Genomic DNA, 15,690 nt, shown 5'->3' on the forward strand with positions numbered 1-15,690 from the left:
CGGAAGCGTGCTGGGCCCATAACCCAGAGGTCGATGGATCGAAACCATCCTCTGCTAAATAGTTTATTTTAAGTGCGAACAACATTTTTAAAAAATGTGTCGTTTCATGGGCATAATGTCTCAGTGCCATTATAATTTGTTTTTTACCTCTTCCAACAGTTCGTATAGGTCATACTGTTTACACAGTATCCCAGTGGCCTAAGATACTGGACTCCTAAGCCATGGATTGTGAGTTCTAGTCTTTTCTGAAGGGGATGAGAGCAGAGTGGCGCAGCGGAAGCGTGCTGGGCCCATAACCCAGAGGTCGATGGATCGAAACCATCCTCTGCTAAACAGTTTATTTAAAGTGCGAACAACATTTTAAAAAAATGTGTCGTTTCATGGGCATAATGTCTCAGTGCCATTATATATTTTTTTTTACCTCTTCCAACAGTTCGTATAGGTCATACTGTTTACACAGTATCCCAGTGGCCTAAGATACTGGACTGCTAAGCCATTGATTGTGAGTTCTAGTCTTTTGTGAAGTGGCTGAGAGCAGAGTGGCGCAGCGGAAGCGTGCTGGGCCCATAACCCAGAGGTCGATGGATCGAAACCATCCTCTGCTAAATAGTTTATTTTAAGTGCGAACAACATTTCTAAAAAATGTGTCGTTTCATGGGCATAATGTCTCAGTGCCATTATAATTTGTTTTTTACCTCTTCCAACAGTTCGTATAGGTCATACTGTTTACACAGTATCCCAGTGGCCTAAGATACTGGACTCCTAAGCCATGGATTGTGAGTTCTAGTCTTTTCTGAAGGGGATGAGAGCAGAGTGGCGCAGCGGAAGCGTGCTGGGCCCATAACCCAGAGGTCGATAGATCGAAACCATCCTCTGCTAAACAGTTTATTTTAAGTGCGAACAACATTTTTAAAAAATGTGTCGTTTCATGGGCATAATGTCTCAGTGCCATTATAATTTGTTTTTTACCTCTTCCAACAGTTCGTATAGGTCATACTGTTTACACAGTATCCCAGTGGCCTAAGATACTGGACTCCTAAGCCATGGATTGTGAGTTCTAGTCTTTTCTGAAGGGGATGAGAGCAGAGTGGCGCAGCGGAAGCGTGCTGGGCCCATAACCCAGAGGTCGATAGATCGAAACCATCCTCTGCTAAACAGTTTATTTTAAGTGCGAACAACATTTTTAAAAAATGTGTCGTTTCATGGGCATAATGTCTCAGTGCCATTATATATATATTTTTTTACCTCTTCCAACAGTTCGTATAGGTCATACTGTTTACACAGTATCCCAGTGGCCTAAGATACTGGACTCCTAAGCCATTGATTGTGAGTTCTAGTCTTTTGTGAAGTGGCTGAGAGCAGAGTGGCGCAGCGGAAGCGTGCTGGGCCCATAACCCAGAGGTCGATGGATCGAAACCATCCTCTGCTAAATAGTTTATTTTAAGTGCGAACAACATTTTTAAAAAATGTGTCGTTTCATGGGCATAATGTCTCAGTGCCATTATAATTTGTTTTTTACCTCTTCCAACAGTTCGTATAGGTCATACTGTTTACACAGTATCCCAGTGGCCTAAGATACTGGACTCCTAAGCCATGGATTGTGAGTTCTAGTCTTTTCTGAAGGGGATGAGAGCAGAGTGGCGCAGCGGAAGCGTGCTGGGCCCATAACCCAGAGGTCGATGGATCGAAACCATCCTCTGCTAAACAGTTTATTTTAAGTGCGAACAACATTTTTAAAAAATGTGTCGTTTCATGGGCATAATGTCTCAGTGCCATTATATATTTTTTTTTACCTCTTCCAACAGTTCGTATAGGTCATACTGTTTACACAGTATCCCAGTGGCCTAAGATACTGGACTCCTAAGCCATTGATTGTGAGTTCTAGTCTTTTGTGAAGTGGCTGAGAGCAGAGTGGCGCAGCGGAAGCGTGCTGGGCCCATAACCCAGAGGTCGATGGATCGAAACCATCCTCTGCTAAATAGTTTATTTTAAGTGCGAACAACATTTTTAAAAAATGTGTCGTTTCATGGGCATAATGTCTCAGTGCCATTATAATTTGTTTTTTACCTCTTCCAACAGTTCGTATAGGTCATACTGTTTACACAGTATCCCAGTGGCCTAAGATACTGGACTCCTAAGCCATGGATTGTGAGTTCTAGTCTTTTCTGAAGGGGATGAGAGCAGAGTGGCGCAGCGGAAGCGTGCTGGGCCCATAACCCAGAGGTCGATAGATCGAAACCATCCTCTGCTAAACAGTTTATTTTAAGTGCGAACAACATTTTTAAAAAATGTGTCGTTTCATGGGCATAATGTCTCAGTGCCATTATATATATTTTTTTACCTCTTCCAACAGTTCGTATAGGTCATACTGTTTACACAGTATCCCAGTGGCCTAAGATACTGGACTCCTAAGCCATGGATTGTGAGTTCTAGTCTTTTCTGAAGGTGATGAGAGCAGAGTGGCGCAGCGGAAGCGTGCTGGGCCCATAACCCAGAGGTCGATGGATCGAAACCATCCTCTGCTAAACAGTTTATTTTTAGTGCGAACAACATTTTTTTTTAAATGTGTCGTTTCATGGGCATGTCTCAGTGCCATTATATATATTTTTTTACCTCTTCCAAAAGTTCGTATAGGTCATACTGTTTACACAGTATCCCAGTGGCCTAAGATACTGGACTCCTAAGCCAAAGATTTTGAGTTCTAGTCTTTTCTGAAGTGGCTGAGAGCAGAGTGGCGCAGCGGAAGCGTGCTGGGCCCATAACCCAGAGGTCGATGGATCGAAACCATCCTCTGCTAAACAGTTTATTTAAAGTGCGAACAACATTTTTTAAAAATGTGTCGTTTCATGGGCATGTCTCAGTGCCATTATATATATTTTTTTACCTCTTCCAACAGTTCGTATAGGTCATACTGTTTACACAGTATCCCAGTGGCCTAAGACACTGGACTCCTAAGCAATGGATTGTGAGTTCTAGTCTTTTCTGAAGGGGATGAGAGCAGAGTGGCGCAGCGGAAGCGTGCAGGGCCCATAACCCAGAGGTCGATGGATCGAAACCATCCTCTGCTAAACAGTTTATTTTAAGTGCGAACAACATTTTTAAAAAATGTGTCGTTTCATGGGCATAATGTCTCAGTGCCATTATAATTTTTTTTTACCTCTTCCAACAGTTCGTATAGGTCATACTGTTTACACAGTATCCCAGTGGCCTAAGATGCTGGACTCCTAAGCCATGGATTGTGAGTTCTAGTCTTTTCTGAAGGTGATGAGAGCAGAGTGGCGCAGCGGAAGCGTGCTGGGCCCATAACCCAGAGGTCGATGGATCGAAACCATCCTCTGCTAAACAGTTTATTTTAAGTGGGGACAACATTTTTTAAAAATGTGTCGTTTCATGGGCATGTCTCAGTGCCATTATATATATTTTTTTACCTCTTCCAAAAGTTCGTATAGGTCATACTGTTTACACAGTATCCCAGTGACCTAAGATACTGGACTCCTAAGCCAAAGATTTTGAGTTCTAGTCATTTCTGAAGTGGCTGAGAGCAGAGTGGCGCAGCGGAAGCGTGCAGGTCCCATAACCCAGAGGTCGATGGATCGAAACCATCCTCTGCTAAACAGATTATTTTCAAAAATGAAACGCAAACAGAAATTAGAAAGCTATATTTCATTTGCATGTCTCAGTGCTATCCAGTACACATTGTTTTTACTGCTTGTATCAGTTTGTACTATTTGCAAAAGGTAGACAGTGCCCCAGTGGCCTAATGGATAAGGCACTGGCCTCCTAAGCCAGGGATTGTGGGTTCAAGTCCCATCTGGGGCGGATGGAAGCAGAGTGGCGCAGCGGAAGCGTGCTGGGCCCATAACCCAGAGGTCGATGGATCGAAACCATCCTCTGCTAAAAAGTTTATTTTAAGTGCGAACAACATTTTTAAAAAATATGTCGTTTCATGGGCATAATGTCTCAGTGCCATTATAATTTTTTTTTTACCTCTTCCAACAGTTCGTATAGGTCATACTGTTTACACAGTATCCCAGTGGCTTAAGATACTGCTTGTATCAGTTTGTACTATTTGCAAAAGGTAGACAGTGCCCCAGTGGCCTAATGGATAAGGCACTGGCCTCCTAAGCCAGGGATTGTGGGTTCAAGTCCCATCTGGGGTGGATGGAAGCAGAGTGGCGCAGCGGAAGCGTGCTGGGCCCATAACCCAGAGGTCGATGGATCGAAACCATCCTCTGCTAAACAGTTTATTTTAAGTGCGAACAACATTTTTAAAAAATATGTCGTTTCATGGGCATAATGTCTCAGTGCCATTCTAATTTTTTTTTTACCTCTTCAAACAGTTCGTATAGGTCATACTGTTTACACAGTATCCCAGTGGCTTAAGATACTGGACTCCTAAGCCATGGATTGTGAGTTCTAGTCTTTTCTGAAGTGGCTGAGAGCAGAGTGGCGCAGCGGAAGCGTGCTGGGCCCATAACCCAGAGGTCGATGGATCGAAACCATTCTCTGCTAAATAGTTCATTTTAAGTGCGAACAACATTTTTTAAAAATGTGTCGTTTCATGGGCATGTCTCAGTGCCATTATAATTTTTTTTTTACCTCTTCCAACAGTTCGTATAGGTCATACTGTTTACACAGTATCCCAGTGGCCTAAGATACTAGACTCCTAAGCCAAAGATTTTGAGTTCTAGTCTTTTCTGAAGTGGCTGAGAGCAGAGTGGCGCAGCGGAAGCGTGCTGGGCCCATAACCCAGAGGTCGATGGATCGAAACCATCCTCTGCTAAACAGATTATTTTAAGTGCGAACAACATTTTTTAAAAATGTGTCGTTTCATGGGCATGTCTCAGTGCCATTATATATATTTTTTTACCTCTTCCAACAGTTCGTATAGGTCATACTGTTTACACAGTATCCCAGTGGCCTAAGATACTGGACTCCTAAGCCATGGATTGTGAGTTCTAGTCTTTTCTGAAGTGGCTGAGAGTAGAGTGGCGCAGCGGAAGCGTGCTGGGCCCATAACCCAGAGGTCGATGGATCGAAACCATCCCATCCTCTGCTAAACAGTTTATTTTATGTGCGAACAACATTTTTTTAAAATGTGTCGTTTCATGGGCATGTCTCAGTGCCATTATATATATTTTTTTAACTCTTCCAACAGTTCGTATAGGTCATACTGTTTACACAGTATCCCAGTGGCCTAAGATACTGGACTCCTAAGCCATGGATTGTGAGATCTAGTCTTTTCTGAAGTGGCTGAGAGCAGAGTGGCGCAGCGGAAGCGTGCTGGGCCCATAACCCAGAGGTCGATGGATCGAAACCATCCTCTGCTAAACAGTTTATTTTAAGTGCGAACAACATTTTAAAAAAATGTGTCGTTTCATGGGCATAATGTCTCAGTGCCATTATATATATTTTTTTACCTCTTCCAACAGTTCGTATAGGTCATACTGTTTACACAGTATCCCAGTGGCCTAAGATACTGGACTCCTAAGCCATGGATTGTGAGTTCTAGTCTTTTCTGAAGTGGCTGAGAGCAGAGTGGCGCAGCGGAAGCGTGCTGGGCCCATAACCCAGAGGTCGATGGATCGAAACCATCCTCTGCTAAATAGTTTATTTTAAGTGCGAACAACATTTTTAAAAAATGTGTCGTTTCATGGGCATAATGTCTCAGTGCCATTATAATTTGTTTTTTACCTCTTCCAACAGTTCGTATAGGTCATACTGTTTACACAGTATCCCAGTGGCCTAAGATACTGGACTCCTAAGCCATGGATTGTGAGTTCTAGTCTTTTCTGAAGGTGATGAGAGCAGAGTGGCGCAGCGGAAGCGTGCTGGGCCCATAACCCAGAGGTCGATGGATCGAAACCATCCTCTGCTAAACAGTTTATTTTAAGTGCGAACAACATTTTTAAAAAATGTGTCGTTTCATGGGCATAATGTCTCAGTGCCATTATAATTTTTTTTTTACCTCTTCCAACAGTTCGTATAGGTCATACTGTTTACACAGTATCCCAGTGGCCTAAGATACTGGACTCCTAAGCCATGGATTGTGAGTTCTAGTCTTTTCTGAAGTGGCTGAGAGCAGAGTGGCGCAGCGGAAGCGTGCTGGGCCCATAACCCAGAGGTCGATGGATCGAAACCATCCTCTGCTAAACAGTTTATTTTAAGTGCGAACAACATTTTTTAAAAATGTGTCGTTTCATGGGCATGTCTCAGTGCCATTATATATATTTTTTTACCTCTTCCAACAGTTCGTATAGGTCATACTGTTTACACAGTATCCCAGTGGCCTAAGACACTGGACTCCTAAGCAATGGATTGTGAGTTCTAGTCTTTTCTGAAGGTGATGAGAGCAGAGTGGCGCAGCGGAAGCGTGCTGGGCCCATAACCCAGAGGTCGATGGATCGAAACCATCCTCTGCTAAACAGTTTATTTTTAGTGCGAACAACATTTTTTTAAAATGTGTCGTTTCATGGGCATGTCTCAGTGCCATTATATATATTTTTTTACCTCTTCCAAAAGTTCGTATAGGTCATACTGTTTACACAGTATCCCAGTGGCCTAAGATACTGGACTCCTAAGCCAAAGATTTTGAGTTCTAGTCATTTCTGAAGTGGCTGAGAGCAGAGTGGCGCAGCGGAAGCGTGCAGATCCCATAACCCAGAGGTCGATGGATCGAAACCATCCTCTGCTAAACAGATTATTTTCAAAAATGAAACGCAAACAGAAATTAGAAAGCTATATTTCATTTGCATGTCTCAGTGCTATCCAGTACACATTGTTTTTACTGCTTGTATCAGTTTGTACTATTTGCAAAAGGTAGACAGTGCCCCAGTGGCCTAATGGATAAGGCACTGGCCTCCTAAGCCAGGGATTGTGGGTTCAAGTCCCATCTGGGGTGGATGGAAGCAGAGTGGCGCAGCGGAAGCGTGCTGGGCCCATAACCCAGAGGTCGAAGGATCGAAACCATCCTCTGCTAAACAGTTTATTTTAAGTGCGAACAAAATTTTAAAAAAATGTGTCGTTTCATGGGCATAATGTCTCAGTGCAATTATAATTTTTTTTTACCTCTTCCAACAGTTCGTATAGGTCATACTGTTTACACAGTATCCCAGTGGCCTAAGATACTGGACTCCTAAGCCATTGATTGTGAGTTCTAGTCTTTTGTGAAGTGGCTGAGAGCAGAGTGGCGCAGCGGAAGCGTGCTGGGCCCATAACCCAGAGGTCGATGGATCGAAACCATCCTCTGCTAAATAGTTTATTTTAAGTGCGAACAACATTTTAAAAAAATGTGTCGTTTCATGGGCATAATGTCTCAGTGCCATTATAATTTGTTTTTTACCTCTTCCAACAGTTCGTATAGGTCATACTGTTTACACAGTATCCCAGTGGCCTAAGATACTGGACTCCTAAGCCATGGATTGTGAGTTCTAGTCTTTTCTGAAGGGGATGAGAGCAGAGTGGCGCAGCGGAAGCGTGCTGGGCCCATAACCTAGAGGTAGATGGATCGAAACCATCCTCTGCTAAACAGTTTATTTTAAGTGCGAACAACATTTTTAAAAAATGTGTCGTTTCATGGGCATAATGTCTCAGTGCCATTATATATTTTTTTTTACCTCTTCCAACAGTTCATATAGGTCATACTGTTTACACAGTATCCCAGTGGCCTAAGATACTGGACTCCTAAGCCATGGATTGTGAGTTCTAGTCTTTTCTGAAGGTGATGAGAGCAGAGTGGCGCAGCGGAAGCGTGCTGGGCCCATAACCCAGAGGTCGATGGATCGAAACCATCCTCTGCTAAACAGTTTATTTTTAGTGCGAACAACATTTTTTTAAAATGTGTCGTTTCATGGGCATGTCTCAGTGCCATTATATATATTTTTTTACCTCTTCCAAAAGTTTGTATAGGTCATACTGTTTACACAGTATCCCAGTGGCCTAAGATACTGGACTCCTAAGCCAAAGATTTTGAGTTCTAGTCTTTTCTGAAGTGGCTGAGAGCAGAGTGGCGCAGCGGAAGCGTGCTGGGCCCATAACCCAGAGGTCGATGGATCGAAACCATCCTCTGCTAAACAGTTTATTTAAAGTGCGAACAACATTTTTTAAAAATGTGTCGTTTCATGGGCATGTCTCAGTGCCATTATATATATTTTTTTACCTCTTCCAACAGTTCGTATAGGTCATACTGTTTACACAGTATCCCAGTGGCCTAAGACACTGGACTCCTAAGCAATGGATTGTGAGTTCTAGTCTTTTCTGAAGGGGATGAGAGCAGAGTGGCGCAGCGGAAGCGTGCAGGGCCCATAACCCAGAGGTCGATGGATCGAAACCATCCTCTGCTAAACAGTTTATTTTAAGTGCGAACAACATTTTTAAAAAATGTGTCGTTTCATGGGCATAATGTCTCAGTGCCATTATAATTTTTTTTTACCTCTTCCAACAGTTCGTATAGGTCATACTGTTTACACAGTATCCCAGTGGCCTAAGATACTGGACTCCTAAGCCATGGATTGTGAGTTCTAGTCTTTTCTGAAGTGGCTGAGAGCAGAGTGGCGCAGCGGAAGCGTGCTGGGCCCATAACCCAGAGGTCGATGGATCGAAACCATCCTCTGCTAAATAGTTTATTTTAAGTGCGAACAACATTTTAAAAAAATGTGTCGTTTCATGGGCATAATGTCTCAGTGCCATTATAATTTGTTTTTTACCTCTTCCAACAGTTCGTATAGGTCATACTGTTTACACAGTATCCCAGTGGCCTAAGATACTGGACTCCTAAGCCATGGATTGTGAGTTCTAGTCTTTTCTGAAGGGGATGAGAGCAGAGTGGCGCAGCGGAAGCGTGCTGGGCCCATAACCCAGAGGTCGATGGATCGAAACCATCCTCTGCTAAACAGTTTATTTTAAGTGCGAACAACATTTTTAAAAAATGTGTCGTTTCATGGGCATAATGTCTCAGTGCCATTATATATTTTTTTTTACCTCTTCCAACAGTTCATATAGGTCATACTGTTTACACAGTATCCCAGTGGCCTAAGATACTGGACTCCTAAGCCATGGATTGTGAGTTCTAGTCTTTTCTGAAGGTGATGAGAGCAGAGTGGCGCAGCGGAAGCGTGCTGGGCCCATAACCCAGAGGTCGATGGATCGAAACCATCCTCTGCTAAACAGTTTATTTTTAGTGCGAACAACATTTTTTAAAAATGTGTCGTTTCATGGGCATGTCTCAGTGCCATTATATATTTTTTTTTACCTCTTCCAAAAGTTTGTATAGGTCATACTGTTTACACAGTATCCCAGTGGCCTAAGATACTGGACTCCTAAGCCAAAGATTTTGAGTTCTAGTCTTTTCTGAAGTGGCTGAGAGCAGAGTGGCGCAGCGGAAGCGTGCTGGGCCCATAACCCAGAGGTCGATGGATCGAAACCATCCTCTGCTAAACAGTTTATTTAAAGTGCGAACAACATTTTTTAAAAATGTGTCGTTTCATGGGCATGTCTCAGTGCCATTATATATATTTTTTTACCTCTTCCAACAGTTCGTATAGGTCATACTGTTTACACAGTATCCCAGTGGCCTAAGACACTGGACTCCTAAGCAATGGATTGTGAGTTCTAGTCTTTTCTGAAGGGGATGAGAGCAGAGTGGCGCAGCGGAAGCGTGCAGGGCCCATAACCCAGAGGTCGATGGATCGAAACCATCCTCTGCTAAACAGTTTATTTTAAGTGCGAACAACATTTTTAAAAAATGTGTCGTTTCATGGGCATAATGTCTCAGTGCCATTATAATTTTTTTTTACCTCTTCCAACAGTTCGTATAGGTCATACTGTTTACACAGTATCCCAGTGGCCTAAGATACTGGACTCCTAAGCCATGGATTGTGAGTTCTAGTCTTTTCTGAAGTGGCTGAGAGCAGAGTGGCGCAGCGGAAGCGTGCTGGGCCCATAACCCAGAGGTCGATGGATCGAAACCATTCTCTGCTAAACAGTTCATTTTAAGTGCGAACAACATTTTTTAAAAATGTGTCGTTTCATGGGCATAATGTCTCAGTGCCATTATAATTTTTTTTTACCTCTTCCAACAGTTCGTATAGGTCATACTGTTTACACAGTATCCCAGTGGCCTAAGATACTGGACTCCTAAGCCATGGATTGTGAGTTCTAGTCTTTTCTGAAGTGGCTGAGAGTAGAGTGGCGCAGCGGAAGCGTGCTGGGCCCATAACCCAGAGGTCGATGGATCGAAACCATCCTCTGCTAAACAGTTTATTTTATGTGCGAACAACATTTTTTTAAAATGTGTCGTTTCATGGGCATGTCTCAGTGCCATTATATATATTTTTTTAACTCTTCCAACAGTTCGTATAGGTCATACTGTTAACACAGTATCCCAGTGGCCTAAGATACTGGACTCCTATGCCAAAGATTTTGAGTTCTAGTCTTTTCTGAAGTGGCTGAGAGCAGAGTGGCACAGCGGAAGCGTGCTGGGCCCATAACACAGAGGTCGATGGATCGAAACCATCCTCTGCTAAACAGATTATTTTCAAAAATGAAACGCAAACAGAAATTAGAAAGCTAAATTTCATTTGCGTGTCTCAGTGCTATCCAGTACACATTGTTTTTACTGCTTGTATCAGTTCGTACTATTTGCAAAAGGTAGACAGTGCCCCAGTTAACTAATGGATAAGGCATTGGCCTCCTAAGCCAGGGATTGTGGGTTCAAGTCCCATCTGGGGTGGATGAAAGCAGAGTGGGGCAGCGGAAGCGTGCTGGGCCCATAACCCAGAGGTCGATGGATCGAAACCATCCTCTGCTAAACAGTTTATTTTAAGTGCGAACAACATTTTTAAAAAATATGTCGTTTCATGGGCATAATGTCTCAGTGCCATTATAAAAAATGTTTTACCTCTTCCAACAGTTCGTATAGGTCATACTGTTTACACAGTATCCCAGTGGCCTAAGATACTGGACTCCTAAGCCATGGATTGTGAGTTCTAGTCTTTTCTGAAGTGGCTGAGAGCAGAGTGGCGCAGCGGAAGCGTGCTGGGCCCATAACCCAGAGGTCGATGGATCGAAACCATCCTCTGCTAAACAGTTTATTTTAAGTGCGAACAACATTTTAAAAAAATGTGTCGTTTCATGGGCATAATGTCTCAGTGCCATTATAATTTGTTTTTTACCTCTTCCAACAGTTCGTATAGGTCATACTGTTTACACAGTATCCCAGTGGCCTAAGATACTGGACTCCTAAGCCATGGATTGTGAGTTCTAGTCTTTTCTGAAGTGGCTGAGAGCAGAGTGGCGCAGCGGAAGCGTGCTGGGCCCATAACCCAGAGGTCGATGGATCGAAACCATCCTCTGCTAAACAGTTTATTTTAAGTGCGAACAACATTTTTTAAAAATGTGTCGTTTCATGGGCATGTCTCAGTGCCATTATATATATTTTTTTACCTCTTCCAACAGTTCGTATAGGTCATACTGTTTACACAGTATCCCAGTGGCCTAAGACACTGGACTCCTAAGCAATGGATTGTGAGTTCTAGTCTTTTCTGAAGGTGATGAGAGCAGAGTGGCGCAGCGGAAGCGTGCTGGGCCCATAACCCAGAGGTCGATGGATCAAAACCATCCTCTGCTAAACAGTTTATTTTAAGTGCGAACAACATTTTTAAAAAATGTGTCGTTTCATGGGCATGTCTCAGTGCCATTATATATATTTTTTTACCTCTTCCAACAGTTCGTATTTTTCATACTGTTTACACAGTATCCCAGTGGCCTAAGACACTGGACTCCTAACCAATGGATTGTGAGTTCTAGTCTTTTCTGAAGGGGATGAGAGCAGAGTGGCGCAGCGGAAGCGTGCTGGGCCCATAACCCAGAGGTCGATGGATCGAAACCATCCTCTGCTAAACAGTTTATTTTAAGTGCGAACAACATTTTTAAAAAATGTGTCGTTTCATGGGCATGATGTCTCAGTGCCATTATAATTTTTTTTACCTCTTCCAACAGTTCGTATAGGTCATACTGTTTACACAGTATCCCAGTGGCCTAAGATACTGGACTCCTAAGCCATGGATTGTGAGTTGTAGTCTTTTCTGAAGTGGCTGAGAGCAGAGTGGCGCAGCGGAAGCGTGCTGGGCCCATAACCCAGAGGTCGATGGATCGAAACCATCCTCTGCTAAACAGTTTATTTTAAGTGCGAACAACATTTTTAAAAAATGTGTCGTTTCATGGGCATAATGTCTCAGTGCCATTATAATTTTTTTTGTACCTCTTCCAACAGTTCGTATAGGTCATACTGTTTACACAGTATCCCAGTGGCCTAAGATACTGGACTCCTAAGCCATGGATTGTGAGTTCTAGTCTTTTCTGAAGTGGCTGAGAGCAGAGTGGCGCAGCGGAAGCGTGCTGGGCCCATAACCCAGAGGTCGATGGATCGAAACCATCCTCTGCTAAACAGTTTATTTTAAGTGCGAACAACATTTTTTTAAAATGTGTCGTTTCATGGGCATGTCTCAGTGCCATTATATATATTTTTTTACCTCTTCCAACAGTTCGTATAGGTCATACTGTTTACACAGTATCCCAGTGGCCTAAGACACTGGACTCCTAAGCAATGGATTGTGAGTTCTAGTCTTTTCTGAAGGTGATGAGAGCAGAGTGGCGCAGCGGAAGCGTGCTGGGCCCATAACCCAGAGGTCGATGGATCAAAACCATCCTCTGCTAAACAGTTTATTTTAAGTGCGAACAACATTTTTTAAAAATGTGTCGTTTCATGGGCATGTCTCAGTGCCATTATATATATTTTTTTACCTCTTCCAACAGTTCGTATAGGTCATACTGTTTACACAGTATCCCAGTGGCCTAAGACACTGGACTCCTAAGCAATGGATTGTGAGTTCTAGTCTTTTCTGAAGGGGATGAGAGCAGAGTGGCGCAGCGGAAGCGTGCTGGGCCCATAACCCAGAGGTCGATGGATCGAAACCATCCTCTGCTAAACAGTTTATTTTAAGTGCGAACAACATTTTTAAAAAATGTGTCGTTTCATGGGAATAATGTCTCAGTGCCATTATAATTTTTTTTACCTCTTCCAACAGTTCGTATAGGTCATACTGTTTACACAGTATCCCAGTGGCCTAAGATACTGGACTCCTAAGCCATGGATTGTGAGTTGTAGTCTTTTCTGAAGTGGCTGAGAGCAGAGTGGCGCAGCGGAAGCGTGCTGGGCCCATAACCCAGAGGTCGATGGATCGAAACCATCCTCTGCTAAACAGTTTATTTTAAGTGCGAACAACATTTTTAAAAAATGTGTCGTTTCATGGGCATAATGTCTCAGTGCCATTATAATTTTTTTTGTACCTCTTCCAACAGTTCGTATAGGTCATACTGTTTACACAGTATCCCAGTGGCCTAAGATACTGGACTCCTAAGCCATGGATTGTGAGTTCTAGTCTTTTCTGAAGTGGCTGAGAGCAGAGTGGCGCAGCGGAAGCGTGCTGGGCCCATAACCCAGAGGTCGATGGATCGAAACCATCCTCTGCTAAACAGTTTATTTTTAGTGCGAACAACATTTTTTAAAAATGTGTCGTTTCATGGGCATGTCTCAGTGCCATTATATATATTTTTTTACCTCTTCCAAAAGTTCGTATAGGTCATACTGTTTACACAGTATCCAAGTGGCCTAAGATACTGGACTCCTAAGCCAAAGATTTTGAGTTCTAGTCATTTCTGAAGTGGCTGAGAGCAGAGTGGCGCAGCGGAAGCGTGCAGGTCCCATAACCCAGAGGTCGATGGATCGAAACCATCCTCTGCTAAACAGATTATTTTCAAAAATGAAACGCAAACAGAAATTAGAAAGCTATATTTCATTTGCATGTCTCAGTGCCATCCAGTACACATTGTTTTTACTGCTTGTATCAGTTTGTACTATTTGCAAAAGGTAGACAGTGCCCCAGTGGCCTAATGGATAAGGCACTGGCCTCCTAAGCCAGGGATTGTGGATTCAAGTCCCATCCGGGGTGGATGGAAGCAGAGTGGCGCAGCGTAAGCGTGCTGGGCCCATAACCCAGAGGTCGATGGATCGAAACCATCCTCTGCTAAACAGTTTATTTTAAGTGCGAACAACATTTTAAAAAAATGTGTCGTTTCATGGGCATGTCTCAGTGCCATTATATATATTTTTTTACCTCTTCCAACAGTTCGTATAGGTCATACTGTTTACACAGTATCCCAGTGGCCTAAGATACTGGACTCCTAAGCCAAAGATTTTGAGTTCTAGTCTTTTCTGAAGTGGCTGAGAGCAGAGTGGCACAGCGGAAGCGTGCTGGGCCCATAACACAGAGGTCGATGGATCGAAACCATCCTCTGCTAAAAAGATTATTTTCAAAAATGAAACGCAAACAGAAATTAGAAAGCTAAATTTCATTTGCGTGTCTCAGTGCTATCCAGTACACATTGTTTTTACTGCTTGTATCAGTTCGTACTATTTGCAAAAGGTAGACAGTGCCCCAGTTAACTAATGGATAAGGCATTGGCCTCCTAAGCCAGGGATTGTGGGTTCAAGTCCCATCTGGGGTGGATGGAGCAGAGTGGAGCAGCGGAAGCGTGCTGGGCCCATAACCCAGAGGTCGATGGATCGAAACCATCCTCTGCTAAACAGTTTATTTTAAGTGCGAACAACATTTTAAAAAAATGTGTCGTTTCATGGGCATAATGTCTCAGTGCCATTATAATTTTTTTTTACCTCTTCCAACAGTTCGTATAGGTCATACTGTTTACACAGTATCCCAGTGGCCTAAGATACTGGACTCCTCAGCCAAAGATTTTGAGTTCTAGTCTTTTCTGAAGTGGCTGAGAGCAGAGTGGCGCAGCGGAAGCGTGCTGTGCCGACAACCCAGAGGTCGATGAATCGAAACCATCCTCTGCTAAACAGTTTATTTTAAGTGAGAACAACATTTTTAAAAAATGTGTCGTTTCATGGGCATGTCTCAGTGCCATTATATATATTTTTTTACCTCTTCCAACAGTTTGTATAGGTCATACTGTTTACACAGTATCCCAGTGGCCTAAGATACTGGACTCCTAAGCCAAAGATTTTGAGTTCTAGTCTTTTCTGAAGTGGCTGAGAGCAGAGTGGCACAGCGGAAGCGTGCTGGGCCCATAACCCAGAGGTCGATGGATCGAAACCATCCTCTGCTAAACAGATTATTTTCAAAAATGAAACGCAAACAGAAATTAGAAAGCTAAATTTCATTTGCGTGTCTCAGTGATATCCAGTACACATTGTTTTTACTGCTTGTATCAGTTCGTACTATTTGCTAAAGGAAGACAGTGCCCCAGTGGCCTAATGGATAAGGCACTGGCCTCCTAAGCCAGGGATTGTGGGGTGGATGGAAGCAGAGTGGCGCAGTGGAAGCGTGCTGGGCCCATAACCCAGTGGTCGATGGATCGAAACCATCCTCTGCTAAACAGTTTATTTTAAGTGCGAACGACATTTTTAAAAAATGTGTCGTTTCATGGGCATAATGTCTCAGTGCCATTATAATTTTTTTTTACCTCTTCCAACAGTTCGTATAGGTCATACTGTTTACACAGTATCCCAGTGGCCTAAGATACTGGACTCCTAAGCCATGGATTGTGAGTTCTAGTCTTTTCTGAAGTGGCTGAGAGTAGAGTGGCGCAGCGGAAGCGTGCTGGGCCCAT

The 15,690-nt window shown here is 43.1% G+C and overlaps 4 non-coding genes across 4 annotated transcripts; all 4 read left to right on the top strand.

Annotated features, from left to right (window-relative positions):
• Positions 1–3,746: 3,746 nt before the first annotated feature.
• On the top strand, positions 3,747–3,819 carry trnar-ccu (transfer RNA arginine (anticodon CCU)). Its single transcript has one exon. It is a non-coding gene; the product is annotated as a tRNA-Arg (tRNA).
• Positions 3,820–4,087: 268 nt separating this feature from the next.
• trnar-ccu (transfer RNA arginine (anticodon CCU)) lies at positions 4,088–4,160 on the top strand. The gene has a single exon. It is a non-coding gene; the product is annotated as a tRNA-Arg (tRNA).
• Positions 4,161–6,828: 2,668 nt separating this feature from the next.
• trnar-ccu (transfer RNA arginine (anticodon CCU)) lies at positions 6,829–6,901 on the top strand. The gene has a single exon. It is a non-coding gene; the product is annotated as a tRNA-Arg (tRNA).
• Positions 6,902–15,382: 8,481 nt separating this feature from the next.
• On the top strand, positions 15,383–15,454 carry trnam-cau (transfer RNA methionine (anticodon CAU)). Its single transcript has one exon. It is a non-coding gene; the product is annotated as a tRNA-Met (tRNA).
• Positions 15,455–15,690: the final 236 nt, after the last annotated feature.

The sequence above is a fragment of the Oncorhynchus clarkii genome, chromosome 7 (genome assembly GCF_045791955.1).
Source record: "Oncorhynchus clarkii lewisi isolate Uvic-CL-2024 chromosome 7, UVic_Ocla_1.0, whole genome shotgun sequence".
NCBI classification, from domain to species: domain Eukaryota; kingdom Metazoa; phylum Chordata; class Actinopteri; order Salmoniformes; family Salmonidae; genus Oncorhynchus; species Oncorhynchus clarkii.